Raw genomic sequence first — 13,351 nt, 5'->3', positions numbered from 1 at the left:
TGTTGGAGAGGCTTCCATCCTGCAGTGGGTTGATAATGGCTGCAGTTTACTTTTTTTTCTTTTTTTTTTTCTACTTTTAGTTTAAGAATAGAGAGGGATGCCATCTGATAGAACATTTCGTCTGAGGATCCACATTCAGAACCTGCGTAATTTAAAGAGTTCAGGAACTGCGATTTATATAATGTTTAAGAGAAGTTCTAATTTTCATCACTCAGCTGAGTTAACTTCTGTGAAGGAATGAAGAGAGGACAATGCGAGACGTTTTATTCTGAAAAAAAAAAAAAAAATGATATAATAAACGAATATTATGTTTTTTGTACTTCTTTAATTTTAAAGTTACAAGCCGCAGTTATTCGAAACAAGTGTAAATAACTGTCAGACTTGCTCATGTCTGTAATAGATATCTTATGTTAGCTAGCTGAAAGCATGTATGTTTTTTCTGTTTAAGAGACATTAAATTCAATGTCACGATATCTAAAAGATGTTGTGTGCAATATTTTGGTATCCATGTATCTATTCCAGTAATTAAGTAATTGGAATAAATAATTTTCTAGTACTCAGTTGATTCATGTATTTACCATGCAGCTCTTTGATTATGATTGTTGGTTTTAAGAATGTTATTTCTAAGCTCTATTTTGCTTTAATTTGTTCTAAAAGTTTATTTCATGTAAACGTAGCACGTACGATGTATACACGTATTGGCCGAACAATAGACCCCAGTCTTCAGGTGTTTTGTGGCGCGTGGGCAGCTGAAGTGTTCCAGGTTTTGCAGTTTCAAAAGTATTCCTTTTTTTACAAATAAACGATGTGTGAATCTACATCGTGCAACAAGTAATAAATGGAATATGATTCATGAACAATGGACCGCGCAGTGTGTACAGCTCCAAGATGAGAAGACGTAATTCGGCGGAGAGGAATTGTTCGTGTAACAATTTTGTAGATCATGGAAGTCACTAGAGCATATCAAAGGTTGTCATGTCCAGATGGCCTGCTGATTTAAAGAAGCTACTCCAAACCACAAATTGCGGAATTGCTACAGGTGTTCATTTTCTCGAAAAATCCAGATAACGATGGATAGTTTAAATTATCTGCACAAGCTGGCCGCATTCGATTTCTGCTTTCATAACGATTTTAGATTAAAAATGAAAGAAGAAAAAAAGTGCATTAGTAAATTTCTTCATATAGGCGTAATTGTTACATGTTATTATTTTATCACACGATATCAACTGTATCATTCTATTTTGGCGTAGAATGTTGATAAGCATGACTTTTTATAGGCATTAAACATATACGTAAAAGAAAATAAAAGATGAAGTACCTTGCGCATAATGATGTATGGTCTGACTCAGAATAATTGGATGGAAAATATTACCAGTAGCAGAATGCTGTTAGGAAACATTTAAAAAATATGTCCAGTGCTGTCGGCTTTCCTTCTTGTTAGTGATTTTTTGTTTTATCACAATTCATAGACTAGCAACGTTTTAACTTTTTGCTTAAACATTCTCTTCACCACCGGGTTTCCGAACCCGTTTTAAATACAACATCGCTTTAGTGTCCACACAGAAACTTTGTCAGCGAGGTCAGACAATAATCGAATATCAGTTCCTCGTATGTAGCAAAGTGGTTATGATTACCGTCTTCCCACATTGGGTGAAAAGGCCGGAGTTCGAATCCCTTCAATAACGCGAGGAATTTTTATAAATTTCACAACGTAATTGAATCAGTCGATGTGGCGAGGGTTGTGTGATTTATTGTTCTGCAAACCCGATTTTTCGTCCACCAAACCGAACGAATAATACGCAGTTATAGACACAATATACTTCCGCTTGATAGTCATATTTGCTTTGTCACTTAATATACACATGCCTAACACTGAATTTCAACCCATAGAAAATTTATGAAAATTATTCGCACATTATATCCAGCCGTTCTTTCATTTTACCGCATCAGAACCAGTATCTGCAGTGAAACAAAAAAAATTATATCCATCCGGACATGTTCTAGATGCTAATGGTGCATTTCTCGGTGTCATACGATGTAGCTCGATTTCCATTGAGATAAAGTTGCCAATAAATTGGCTGGTGTGTGTCTTACGAATTTTTTAAATAAATATTCTACTCTTGTTGCAGTTCATCTCAATACATTTTATTGCACATTGTGTTAAATGAATTTCACATATAATTTTTCAATTTTTTTTTCAATAGTTGAAAACATTACCCTTGTTGAATGAACTTTTTAAATATACAACATAGTTATCATAGTGTTCAATGTGTTGTATATTTAAAAGGTTAAAGGTTTGTTTAACGAGACGAGTCATGGTAAGTGATTAGTCTGCAACCTTATTTTATTATTGTTCATCCATAATATCTCTTTAAAAAAAACTATATTGTTTTCACAGTATTCTATATATATATATATATAAAATCAGGGAATTGGAACCCTTTAGGAAAACATCATTGTAGGGGTTTATATTAAGAATATGGAGTCCTATAAAATTTAAAACTGCATCATCCGAGTACCGGGAGTAAATAAAAAAAATAAAGTCGTTCCCATAGCAATTCTTATTATTTTCTCTTACATGGTGTTTTTTTTTTTTTTTACATTGTTGTGAAACGAGTATAACTAACGAGTATGCGCACCTTCCGTCCGGATAAGGGCAGTCACACGGCGAGGCAATGAGTCCACTAGTTCACGAAAGCGTTCCACGGGTATTTCCATCCATCCATGCTTGCTGCACTGCTCTCCGCAATTCCGTCACATTCCTGGGCGGAGGATCCAAAGCTCGAACGGACCTTTCCACAGCATCCCAAAGATGCTCCACAGTATTCATATCCGGTGGATGGGAGGCCAGTCTATGGTGGTAAAATCTGCGGAATGCTTTTCGAACCATGTTCTAGTCACCACGGCTCTGTGGGGAGGCACATTGGCCTGCTGGAAGAGTCCATTGCCATGTGGGTGCACGACGACCATGAAAGGATGCAGATGGTCTGCAAGGATGGGCATATCCATACTGACATCGAACCTGATAACCTGGACCGTTCAGACATGCGTCTAGATGTACCAGATGTCCCAACGTGTGCCAGTTGAACACGCCCCAGACAATTATCGACCGTCCACCTGCCCGAATAGTTCCTTGTTGACACAGTAGGCCGCCGTTGCCTAGTGGTCAGGCACGCGGGTGCCTAAGTACGCGTGCCTTGAGTGACCGGGGTTCAAGCCCGTGACTGCTGAATACGGTGCTGTTTCTTGTATTCTGTCTATCTTGTTAACTCCTCTGACTGTTTGGTCGTCCCGGAGTATAAACAGAAAATTTATTTATTTATTATAACGCGTGCATAATTTCGTGCGGTTTCCGCCAGATATGCATCCTCCTGTCCGCTCGAAATAACTGGAAATGTGACTCATCGGACCAGGAGACCCGTCTCCAATCATCCAACGTCCAGTGCCGATGTTCTTTCGTTCAGTTGAGGTGTAGAGTCATGATGTTAACAATGGGACTGTGGTGGGCCGGCGGCTCCCATAACCTATTGCAGCTAATAATCGCCTGATGGTCTTGGTGGAGACGTTTCTGGCACCTCCCTCGTTGAAGTTAGCGGTGATTTGTACCATTTTCGCTCTCCGGTTGACTAAAACAATATGAGACATACGTCAACGGCCACGTTCAATCCACCACCTTTCTCCTCCCACAGCGCTGTCCACGAGATGTTATTCCGGAAATGGCGTATTCCCGATACTCTTGATACTGTCGAATGGAGATAGTGCAATTTCTGTACCACCTCCGCGATAGAATGACCCATGCGTTGGGCATTCACTATCATCCCTCTTTCAAAGTTGGTTAACTCACGACGTTTATCCATACTGATATCGAATTACCGTCTACGTGAATGCAGTGTATTCTATATACCTGCCAAGCGGTGGTTTCGTTGGGTAGCGAGAGAAGGGTAACAGCATCGCATTGCTTAGGAACCAGGTATGTCATGAATTCTGTCCTTTCAGTGTACATAAAAATCTGTTTTTTATTTTTCGTCATTATTTCAGTGAATCTCGAAATTACCGTACTCGATATAAAATGTTAAAAATTTTGCTGTTAAAATGCATCGTTTTTGAAGAATTTCATTTTTCTACATGGGAGCCTGTTCAAAATATAGAAATTGGCTTCTATTTAGCAAATATTTTTCTGGCTTAATTGTTCCTTCGTGACAAATTAATATTCATATTTCAACAAACTTTCACACGTTTTATCATTAACACTTGTAAAAGTTTGTCTACCATAGAATATGCTTAGAGCTACGTTCGAATACAGTATAACTGTTTTGCTAAGACTCCAAACTAATTCGTCTGGTATTTTTAAAAGCGACTGAATTTTGCCATTCACTTAAACTGATGTTTCAGCTTACATCTTTTAAGAGCATAAATTGTGTGCTCTGCTGGATATGTTCGGAGTTGCAGTTACGGTATTAAGTTTCTTCATCGGAGAATATAAATTTTTCGCTAGTAGTACCAAAAATTTGCTCGTTCAGCTGCGATTTGGTTTGGTTTCAGTTTCTTTTTTTTTTTTTTTTTTTTTTTGTGCATGACATTCAGCTATGAACAAGCAAATTAGCGCTTTGGAAAGTTGGAAATGTGTAGGGAAACTCCAATCTGATGTTATTAAAATATATGACCCGTTAATGCCCCGACTAAAGACAAAAGGCATCTTCATTGTAATTAAGGTGTAATGTGATGGTATTATCAGATAACTACATTTTCATTCCGAGTTTTCGCATCTACTAGTCATAATGACTAGTAGCTGACCCTGGCCTAGTCTTCTATGAAGAGTCATCTGACCTTTTTAAAGTAGTTTTACGGGATAATATCACTTCCGTATACATCAACTATCTGTTTTTTTTTAATGGAAATTTGAATCAGTGATTTTTTTAAATTCCCTTAGGAAGGAAGTAATTTTTAATCCCTTACACTATGATTTACAGCGTACTCATGGTGGTGTTCGTAATGTAGGACCCACCAGACATTTAGGTTTAAATAATTCTTTATTCGTTTTGAGCTTGCTGCTGTTACCAGGAGGATTTTAACTGTAATGATTACTGATTTGCAGTGCATCTCTTGTATTTAATAAACCAACTATCATTTTCAAATATTTGATTGTCTAACCTGTTACCAGAAGTATTCACCCCTGGTATTTGGGAAAAATGGATCATATCTGCAATCGACGAGTCAGCAGTAGGTTATGTTCTGTCATTCACGCTAGATGTAAGCAGATTAACGAAATACAGTACTTGGCTGGAGACTGAGTTTAGCAGCTTCCAACGGGAGTCATCATAAGATGCCACATTATCAGTCCGTGTTTTCGTACCATTGCAACAAAAGTGCAGTGGCACGAGGAGATCGATTAACGGCGGATGATAGAATCACCATATGGAAATGTCATGGTGCTATTACAGCCGGGAAGCGTTCGATTAGACGGCAGAAATTAACGTATAGAGGGAAAGTACGTAGAAAAGGCCCTGAATCATTCCATCAATGACGCGAGGAACTTTTATTTGCGTTTATCGCTCTGTGACCGAGTTTTTGCGGTCTCTGGACTAGGATAGCAAGTTTTTCGTCCAGAAACCGACAGGAGAACACCTGCAATTTATACACATATGTAGGTGAAGACTCTCTCTCTCTCAGCTAACTCTAATATGACTTTTTTTTTTTTTTTTTTTTTAATCAAAAATTGGTTCGGAATATACTAGCATTCTACAGTTTTTGATTTAGGCCAACGGTGGGTCGACACATGAAAATATTATATCGCTAACACATTCATTGGAAACATGCAGATGGTAACTGCCTCAATTCCGATGATGGATACTAGCGGGACTGGTGCAGTTTACATCACCGAGTCCCAGAAGAACAAAAATCTTGGTTCGATGGGCACCCGGTTCCATTGTTTCCTAAGTTCGTTAAATTAAGGTGCGTTAAGGTGGTTATTCATAATAGAAAGTTTTATTTTCATCGGTTATTACTGAAAACACAGTTTTCACGAAACGTTAAGAAACGATATGATATACGCGCATACACTGGTATTATCGTTTAATTTAGCAGTTTGTATACTTTTATACAAATTGCTTCTTATTTCGGATTTCAGACATTTTATGTGAACCTTTCTGCACATTGTTTTATAACTGACCACAAAACAGGGACTGCAAAGTTGTGAAAATTACCATCAGGTTATATCCTCCCACTTCTCTCTCTCTCTTTCTTTCTCATGTCGCTTGCACGACCCTAATTCCAGATGCATGAAAATACATGCCCAGGCTCGGGAAGTCTCGATGAAGCGACATCTACATCCCCTCTTATGGTAGGACTTAGCTCGCCCTGACCTATTTAAACAGGAAAGTAGCGACGTTTTCTCCATAGCTCTCTAACCTCTTTACTTAGTATCGTCAGATGACTGACCCCACAGATTTTAGAATGCAGTCTGGCTACATTTGTGTCTGAAAGGGAAATACCTCATTTGTAGGTTATCTGCAACCACCTGCAATGCAAAAGTTGCTGTGTGTCACTCTTTGTATCACAACTTCTAATAGCTGTGCATTGCTTTATTATTGCATGCAGCACTGGTCAGATCGTTTTTTTTTTTTTTTTTTTTTTTTTTAATTGCAAGCACCACAAAAATAAAATTAAGTGAAATATTAAAAGCGATTAACCTTCCGGTTTCAAAGCTTCTGCTCAATTTATTTTATCATATTAATGTTAATTTAGTATGATAAAATAACTACCAATTTTCGCCAGCGATCGTTGATAAAAAGTACAATTTACATCCAATGCACTTTTCTTCTCTGCCACTTGTCTCAATAGTTCATCTGACATCCTTTTAAATCTTCGCCTTGAACAGTATATCGCCGTTGATATGACAAGCCTAGTAGCTTCTATGATTACTTCCCTTAATGCTTCCCATTTAGAACTTGCAGTTGGTAACAGTATCAGTTGGTCCCACTGCATAGAATTTAAAAACTGAAGCCACTGTAGTGACTCTTACAAAAGCTTTTACCTTTGACAGTAGTCATGTCTTTAATTAATGTATCAACTAGTACTACACTCAGGTACTTGAAAATGAAAAGGACCTGGGGGTAATTGTTCAATCTGATATGAAGTTATTATTATTATTATTATTATTATTAATATCCATATGATGCAAGGAAGCCTGAGGCTTATGCTGCACCAGGAAAAAAAAAAAAAAATGTTCCCGAGTAACCCTGAGAGAGAGAGAGAGAGAGAGAGAGAGAGAGAGAGAGTCAAAAGTAGAAGGGAATCACCAAGAAAGAGAAGAATGAGGATGATGATATCCAGCTCAGGACCCTGGGTGTGCCAAGCCCATACTCACCAGATGTGAGCCCCCGGGGTAATGACATACATGAATTTTGCTAGCAGGGATAAGGTGATTATCTCATTTTATAAGGCATGGTCAGGCCACAAAGTTTGAAGGCCTCATTTTATAACGGATGTAGAGCTGGAACAAGTACAGAGAAGGGTAACAAGATTTGTGAGGCGGTAGATTTGTGAGGCGGTACTCTAACCAAAAACGGCCTCAGTTTTGCAAATTGCAGCATCTGGAAACTAGGTACCTGTGGGGTGATCTGATTGAGGTGTTTAAGGCTTTGAATGGCTTGAACAAACTCACTGCTGATATGATTCTCTCTATCTATCAATATGAGGGGGCATAAACTCAAAATGAGGAAGGGATGGGTGCACAATAGATATGTGGAAGTTTGCTTTCAGCTAATGGATGGTTGATTGGTGGAACAAGCTTCCATCCTTTGTTGTGTGAAGTGAATGAATAAATTCAAGGAAGATCTAGACGTCTATTCAGGGGATGAATAGGTGAAATGATTATTTATTTATTTTTATTTTTTTGCTGACACTTTATAAATTTGCTTTGTTGCTTCATTTTTCACTATTAATACTAATACTAAAATCAAGTATGACAGGTATAAATGAGAGATCTGGGGTCTTCAAAATGCTTGGGGTGCCCTTTCAATTTACAAGATGTTTTTACTAAAATCCTTCTTTCTGTGCCTCTGGGACAGTTTGGCAGTAGATCAGAAGTAGAAGAGAAGAGATGATTTGAGTTTTTGAACCAGACACACAAAATAGTTGTCAGGCTGAAACTCAATCGCTTGGCTCCAAGAAACACTCTTGCTTCCACCATTGAATCACCACCTTCCACTTGCTTCCACCATTGAATCACATTGGCCAACTTGATGTCAATGGGTAACTTTTGATGACTTTGCTCAGATTGCTGACAAATTGAATAGGTATTTTGCATCTACATTTACACATGAGGTAATCTTTAGGGAAGTGGATACCAGAAGTTTATCAAACTCCAATGGGGAACTTAATGACTTTGTGATAGCTAAAAAGAAAGTAGAAGGGGAATTGTTGAAGCTGAACAAAAAGGCACCTAGGGTGGATAAGATTTATCCAATCATATTAAGAGAAGCAGCAAAGGAGGTAAGCAAGCCTTTAGCCAAAATTACAAGAGCATCCTTGGATTCAGGAGAGATCCCTATGGACTGGAGATGTATGAATGTATTCCCAATCCATAAAGGGTAATCAAAAGGTGGTATGAGTAATTACAGACCTGTTAGTTCAACATCTGTACCAGGGAAAACAATGAAGGCACTGGTTAAAAGTAATGCAGGTCAATCTGGATAGGAATGCAATTACACTGCAGTCAACATGGATTTGTTAAGGGGCAGTCTTGATGCAAAAAGTAATTTTGATATCATATACTTGGATTTCAAGGAAGGCTTTTGAAACTATTGCACATAAAAGATTGCTGTGTAAACTGAACAATGTGACATTAAGGGCAAGTTACTGGTATGGATAAAGGGATGGTTAAGTTGGGCAGTGCCCATTGGTTACCAATGGGCACTGCTCTTTGTGGACTAATGTTATCAGTGGGGTCCCCGAGGGTTCGGTGCTGGGCCCATTGTTGTTTTAAATATTTATTAATGAAATTGAAGGTATATCAGGCTTGATGTCAAAGCTTGCAGATGATATAAAGGTTGACTGGGTGATTATGACAGTAATCAAAGTGAACTACTGCAACAAGGTCCAGGAAAATTAGCTCAAATGGCTGAGAAATGGCAGTTGAAGTTTAACATTGACAAATGAAAGGTACTGCATATAGATAGCAGCAATAATCCCAGTGTAACTTATCAACTATGTGGTAGTGGAAAATTAAAACAGTGGGGGGGGATAACTGTGCACTCAGATATGAAAATGAAATTCTTTGAGCAGTGCTGATTATGCTGCTAGAACAGTCCATGGATTTTATCAATGATATACAAAAATTTTGCTAGCAGGTATGAGGTGATTATCCCCTAGTACAAGACCATGGTTAGGCTGCATCTTGAGTATTGTATATAAGTATTTTGTTTTTTTTTGGCTGATGCTATATAAGCTTGCTTTCATGCATTATTTGCCACTACTACTACTACTCTGGGATTACTGCAATCCATATGCAGTACCTTGCATTGGTCAATGTTGAACTTCAATTGCTATTTCTCAGCCCATCTACCTAATTTTTCTAGATATTGTTACAGTAGTATATCTTAATTACTATTATTAACAAATCTGCCAACCCTTGTATCAACTGCAAACTTAGACATTAAGCCTGATATAACCTTATCATTAATAAATATAGAAAACAACAACAGAGAAAGCAACGAACCCTGTGGTACTTCACTAATCAACATTAGTTCAAGAAGAAGTGTCCATTGTATCTACTATCTTCTCCCACTCAACCATCCCTTTATTCATAAAAGTAATTTTCTCACATAAGGGTTGGTGCAATTGCATCATTTTTATATGTAGCTGACTACCCAAAGTAGGTAAATGACATCATTTTAATCATATCTCATATTGTGAAAACCTTCAAGTTACCTTGATATTGCATACCTCAAATAAGTAATGCTTCATTATTGGAAAAGACTAATGTTACTTATTCTTGGCGGATACCACTACCACACAGATTTTAAGGCTTTTTGGCCTCTCTTCGGTGGGTAGGTGGGCAACCCGTACATCAGTAAACTCCCACATAGCTCAAGGCCCTGACCCAAACATGCTTTTTAGTCTAAATTACCGCACACCATCAGGCATCTCTCATATTGTGGAGTTATATTTCATAACTGAGTCATCACGAATGCAACACCAGAGTACCTGACCACTCACTGAAGAAAGTTCACAGTCTTGAAATGGTGCCATCTGGATGGTAGTATCCACCAAGAAATGAAGTATTACTTATTCAAGGTAGTGCAATATCGTGGCAACTCATTGTGAAGGTTTCCACAATATGAGATATAATTAAAATGATGCCATTTACCTACTTTGGGTAGTTTGCTACATATAAAAATGATGCGATTGCACTAACCCATATGTCAGTAAACTCCCACATAGCTTTAAGACCCTTGCCAAAGAATGCTTTTTAGTCTAAAGTAACTTTCTCTTAATGCCACACTGGTTTAATTATTCAGCAGTCTTTTATGTGCAATAGCATCAGAAGCTTTCCTGATATCTAAGTGTGTGATATCAAAACTATTTTTTGCATCCAGTTCCTTCATCATTGTATCCAATCAAATTGGACAACTACGATCTCCCCTTAACAAATCCATGATGTGACTGAAGTATAAATTATTCCTGTCTAAATAGTCCTACTTCTTTAACCAGTATCTCCATTATTTTTTCTGGAACAGAAGATAAGCTAGGCGGTCTATAATTACTCATGCAAAAAATAGCAAAGACCACAGCAATCTTCAGATCATTGTGGTCTTTGCTTTTTGGTTTACCTTCAGTTATCATAAAATCGTTTAGATCCCAGTTAGTTTGATAAACATCTGGCATCCCTTCCCTAAAGAATTCCTCATTCAAAATACCTTTTCAGCCTATCAGCAACCTGAGCAGGATATTAAGAGTTAAGCAATTTGGATGTCAAGTGAATCAATGTGATTCAGCCCTTCCTTCTACTGTTAATATAAGTAAAGAAATCTTTGCTGTTTTTCTTGGCATTCTTTGCTAGACACTTCTTGTAATCTGCCTTTTGCTTTCCTAACCTCCATTGTGACTTGATTATATCTACCATAAGCTTCTGCATCACCAGATGACTTATATGCATCCCATGCATTTTAATTCTCTGCCATATGTGTCAGTAGTTCATCTGACATATATTTAGGTCTAAGCCACCGATTCCCAAACTTTCTCAGTTCATGGCCCCCTTAGTGTCTAATTTTTTCACAGCACCCCTAGGCTATAAGAAATACCTAATGGTTCTGTCTATTAAGTAGTTAGGTCCAAACAACTTAATAAGTAATGTTGAAACTGTGCAATATCTTGAGCTAGTAGTTAATGCAGTGTCCAACAGATGTAGAGTATTGCTGTGTTTCCCTTGAAAATTTAAAATATCCCGCAGTGCACAGTTTAGTAACCGCTGGTCTAGGCATTGAACAGTATTTCTTTTTTGGTATGAAAAGCCTAATAACTTCTATGGTTATTTCCCTGAATGCTTCCCACTTAGAATTTGTTGTTGGTAACATTAGTAGGTCCCAGTGTATAGAATTTTTAAAAACTGTCTGAGATTGCTGTACTCACCTTTATGAAAACAAAAACCTCTCCCTTTACCCTTGATGGTAGTTACGGCTTTAAGTGAATCCAAAATCAATACACTGTGATCATTGCCACCTAGTGGTTCTTTTATCTGCAGATTTTTAATGCATGAATAATCACTGCTAATAATCAGATCAAGGGTATTATTCTCTGCTATTGCCTCTCTAACCAGCTGCTGTGGAAAAGTCATCTAGTAAATCCACAAAAATCTTGCTAGTGTGTGTGTGTCCAACCCACAAATCCAGTCAATATCCAGAAAGTTAAAATACTCCATTATACGACATTCTGATTTACTGGCCCATTCTGCTTCATTGTACTCATTACAGTCATTCAGCTTATAACACTCCTACTCTCATTTTTATTTTCCCAGTGCTTATGTCAGACTAAACTGATTCAACACCACTCTTGTCACCCATGTTTAACTGGATGCATATATATTTTATATGCTTCTTAACTAAAGTTATAACCCCCCCCCTCCTGTCCTGTCTTTATACATTGTATTCCCCTTATCTTCTCTATCATGCACTTCACATTTCCATAGTCCTCTTTAATATTAACCCAGTGCCCAATAGAAATCGATAGGTGTATATTTAAATTGGGAAGTAACACAGCATTCAAACTTTTACTTGGAACTGGCTAGAAAAAGATACCCTCTTCTGGATCTACTTTCTTCATCAAGACCAATGAAATCAAAACAATAGCACTGAACAGGCTTATGAGTTATAATCCCAATTAACTGTTCACCAGATTTAATTCAGAATACTTCGCTGTAAAAGGTGGATTGGGAATTGGCCAGTCTTCAATGCATGGTACTAGAACAATAGAGGATAGTTTGTAAGCAATTTGTATTCAGGTTTAGCAAAAGGTATATATTTAATGCAAAGCTACCTTTCTAATGACCTGCATCTCCCAAAAGAAATGATATTACCACTCTTCATCTTTATCTTCTATAAACATGCCAAAATAGGTTTTATATGCATTGAAAAAATTGGTGCCACCAAGACAATAGTGTCATGCATCATTTCACCCATTTTAGACCTATATAATGTACACAAATATCGCAGAACAAGTCTGAAAATAACCGAAACTTTCATAAATAAATAAAATAACAAGAGATTAAACAATCCTGCATTTCACATTAATTTTAAAGGGGGGGAAAAATGACCGAGGAATTGAAACAAGCCAGAAAGAGAAATTTTTACAGAAAACATTCCAATGATCACCATTTAGAGGCCAATTCTGACAGTTTCAAAATTCTTGTGGATATTGTTTAAGTCTGAACTGACTGCCCATTATCAGCATCTGTCTTTATGAAGAAACTAGTAATTATGATCCAGAAGGGTGGCATCTTTACCTAGCAGTTTTGAAGTTAAAATTTGAAAGTGGAGTTGCTTAACAGTGGGAATAATACATCCATCAATTTCTTTTGTGCACTCTGTTAATATTAAGGCTGCTGTTTTGTGCATTCTGTTAATATTAAGGATTAAGAGTTCAAATCTAGTTTTATATTTCTAACACTGGCATTAAATACAAATTCATTGCAGTTTGGTTGGGGGGGTGAGGGAAGCATGTTCTAAACCTTTTAACTTGTCTGGCCTTTTTTGGATATGGTGACTATTCATTTCCATTGGGACAATCAATAGTCACTGTTGAAGTTAAACATAAGAAAGGCACCTGGGGTGGATGGGACCTATCCAGTTATATT

Source organism: Mastigoproctus giganteus, chromosome 10, assembly GCF_048544385.1.
Source record: "Mastigoproctus giganteus isolate SK-2022 chromosome 10, ASM4854438v1, whole genome shotgun sequence".
Classification (NCBI taxonomy): Eukaryota; Metazoa; Arthropoda; class Arachnida; order Uropygi; family Thelyphonidae; genus Mastigoproctus; species Mastigoproctus giganteus.
Note: the sequence above shows the minus strand (reverse complement) of the source record.